This window comes from Neolamprologus brichardi, chromosome 1, assembly GCF_056152115.1.
Source record: "Neolamprologus brichardi isolate AB-2024 chromosome 1, ASM5615211v1, whole genome shotgun sequence".
NCBI classification, from domain to species: Eukaryota; Metazoa; Chordata; class Actinopteri; order Cichliformes; family Cichlidae; genus Neolamprologus; species Neolamprologus brichardi.
The window spans coordinates 40,541,132-40,545,048 of NC_142104.1; positions in this window are offsets into that span (position 1 = coordinate 40,541,132).

Consider the following 3,917-nt stretch of genomic DNA (forward strand, 5'->3'; position numbering starts at 1 on the left):
CCACTGAATATCTACAGCAACTTTATGTCATGCAGTTACTTATCATCACTAAGTGAACTGTGAAGTAAAGCTGTTCATGAAGGGACAGAAAAAGTCATTTTGTAAAGCTTACATTGGTCAAATGTGATGGATGTAAAAATGAAAATCTTTGTTGTTTAAGGAAGACACACTGTGGACTGACTACTGTGACAACCCTGTTGAACCTCAGGATTAGCTGTGCTTGCAATAAATAACTGATACATCTGTTGTTAAAGAAATGTGTCTGGTATATACATTTATGTATTTTTTAATGCATGTGCATATTTGTGTCAATAAAGTTCCTATAGTTGCTGAATACTAGATCTTACAGCCTTGAATGTATTCTGTAATGTTTGTAATGTTTTTACTAAAATGCTGCAACAACCTTTGGATTCATGGCTTTGAATATCCCTTTTCTTTTCCAGTACAACAAGATTTTAAAACCCATATATAAACACAGATAGCCACTGGTTATCTAAGCTTAAACCCTTTGATAAGTTCCTTCATTAAAACACACATTAAATATGTTTTGCCTGAACGAAATCTCAGTGTTTGGCCTCGCGTGTCAAACTAACTCGTGTCGCTCCAATCTGTGATTAACTAGATAACATTGACTGATATGACCAGTTACTGTAAAGACACGTTGCTGTAAAACAAATGCTGTAACTTGTTGATGGTATACCACATAGTACTACAGGTGTGCTCACCTGCAGTAAACATCTTCATACATGAAACTGAGAAAGTGTTTGGAGAATCCAGGCATAAGAATATCTGAAGGTGTCTTTTCTCAAATGTGGCACACAGCAAGACAAATTGTCACTACTGGAAATATCTTACTTGATCTGGGTGAGGCTCCTGCCAGACACAGACTTCTGGTGACTAGACTCCAACAAACTAAATATGGGCCAGAGTACGTTACTAAAGTTAACATTAAACCTGTGCTCTCACATTCAAGGTCAAGAGAGTCAGAGTTAGTCTGTGACATACACACTCAGTGATCCATGGAGTGAGGACCTAATTGTAGATAACAAAAAAAAAGCCTTGGAACACACAAGACTGAAACCTAAAGCAGGAACAATAGGAAGTGAAAACTGAACTGGAAACCAGTAGAAGGCACATATGCTAGGAAACTCAGGGAAAGCAAAGACAAAGATGGACATAGGCTGTGTCCCAAATCAGGGTCTGCACGCTTGAAGTACGCACACTAAGCGTACTACGTACGGTGCGTACTATAAGTACGAGAAGTGTGGAAGTGAGAGGCTTGTGAAATGGGATGTCTAGCCTTCGTCGCGCTGTTCAGGTTGCCTAGCAACCATGATACTAACCGCGAGAAACGTCTCATACAGCTTTGTGTGACAGAAATGAAGAAGAAAAAATGTTTTGTTGGTTATTCATTTTTGACATGACATCACTTTGATTAGTTGAGTATCTGAGGCTGAGACCACAGGACTGTAAAACATGATTGTTGGGCTTCATTTCTGTACTGAACAGGCATTTCAAGATTAGTTAGTAAATAACAATTAGCTAATGTTGTTCATGAGACTAAAGTCATCTCACTGTGGTAATGTAATTATAATATGGCCAATATCATAGTATTGTCAGATTATTATGATATATATATATATATATATATATATAGAGAGAGAGAGAGAGAGAGAGAGAGGCTGTAAAACCACGTTAACGCTGAAAGTACAAACATCACTAATGTCACATAACTTTGCTGTTGGCCACATGTCAGCAATGTTTTAATGTTCTTCGATATTAAACATTCGCACATGAATAAGTGACGTCATATTCAGTACTTACTTTTGACAGTTCACTCTTCGGCCGCTCCCTTCTGTCGTATTTTGCGGCAAAATTATCCACACCCACCGCCGCGCTATGAATTGTGGGATATATGGGACCACGAAGCGTGCACCGGACCACGCTTGATATTTGGGGAAATTGACGGCACATTTGGAGTATGCATTTGAAGTACACTTCGAATTGGGACAGCCGTCGTCGCGTGGCGGTGACGTAATCACTCTTACATATGCGTACTTCAAGCGTGTAGACCCTGAATTGGGACACAGCCTGAGACGGTTATTAGGGAATAGGAAACATTTGGAAACACAGCAGGAACAAATTAGACATAATGACACAAGGAAGAGCAAAAAGAAACACAATGCAAACGAGACAAGGGACTGTCAAAATAAAACAGGCAGTAGCACGAACACTGAGACTCAGACACGGTAGCTTTACAATGAGACGAACATAAACAAACTTTCAAAATTCATAAGGTCCACGAAGCACAGGGTCAAAGAGCCAGAAGCAGGACAATACTGTCAAGAGAAAAAAATGGGATTCCTATTTGTTAGAAACATACTGTAGTATAAGCCCTCTGGCAGACTGGCAACCTGGCCAGGGTGGACCCCGCCTCTCACCCTAAAACGGCTGGGCTATCCCCCCCACCACCCTGAAAAAGGATGGGAGGATGGATACTGTAGTATAAGTTATTTACATCCTATCAATTAACTGCTCCTATATAATGTTTGTATACAAAATACAAAACTATTGCCCTGAAAGTAAATAGAGAGTGAGCTGCCTTGGCAGAGTTGCAGTCTTGGACTACTTGTTTTTATATCTTGATGCATGCTCATCATGCAGGTGAGGAAATCCCAGAAAGTAGACTCTGTTCATCTGGACGTAGCGTTTTCTGTGGGAGAAACGTTTCTGATCCAAGTGACTTCTTCAGTCTCAGCTGACTGCTTGGTTGGGAAAACCGACCACAAAAAGAACAAGATAGAATTCACAACAGCAACAAAGAGTCAAACAGTGAAGTGTAGATCATTGGACATGAGGTCTTTCTCTTCCGAGTCCCTGTTAGTACATGAATCAATAATTGATCAGCACACTGATTTACTCTGCCTTACAGAAACCTGGTTACAGCAGGATGATTATGTTAGTTGACATGAATCAACACCCCCGAGTCATTCTAGGTGTCAGAATCCTCAAAGCTGAGGGGAAGATGACAATATTGGATAATAAATACACAGCGGTGGGGAGTAGATTTCATCACAGTAGATGTCTTTCTGAAAGTGCTGTAACGAGGGCTGGACTGGGACAAAAAATCGGCCCGGGCATTTTGACTAGAGACCGGTCAGTTAACCTATATTAATTTTCTGCTTTATAAAAAAAGTCCTCCATAAAATTAGAATCACTATGGAAGCTGAAGGCTCTGCCTCCCATTCTACTTTTAAATACTCTAGGAACAACAAGTAGGCCTGCAGTGTGAGAGCGAAGTGCTCTAATAGGGTGATATGGTACTACAAGGTCATTAAGATAAGATGGGGCCTGATTATTTAACACCTTGTATGTGAGGAGCAGGATTTTGAATTCTGGATTTAACAGGAAGCCAATGAAGGGAAGCCAAAACAGGAGAAATCTGCTCTCTCTTTCTAGTCCCTGTCAGTACTCTTGCTGCAGCATTTTGGATTAACTGAAGGCTTTTCAGGGAGTTTTTAGGACATCCTGATAATAATGAATTACAGTCGTCCAGCCTGGAAGTAATAAATGCATGAACTAGTTTTTCAGCGTCACTCTGAGACAGGATATTTCTAACTTTAGAGATGTTGCGCAAATGGAAGAACGCAGGCTTACATATTTGTTTAATATGTGCGTTGAAGGACATGTCCTGGTCAAAAATGACTCCAAGGTTCCTCACAGTGTTACTGGAGGCCAAGGTAATGCCATCCAGAGGAAGCATCCAGATAACTGAGTTTTTAGGTTACGGAGAATCACCTTGTTGGTGTAAAAATATAATAAAACTTTTGTTATGTTTGACATTTTTCATAGATACAACAAAAGAAATTACAATAGGTTGCCAGTAACAAAGTGCACAAAAAACAAATTTAAAATGA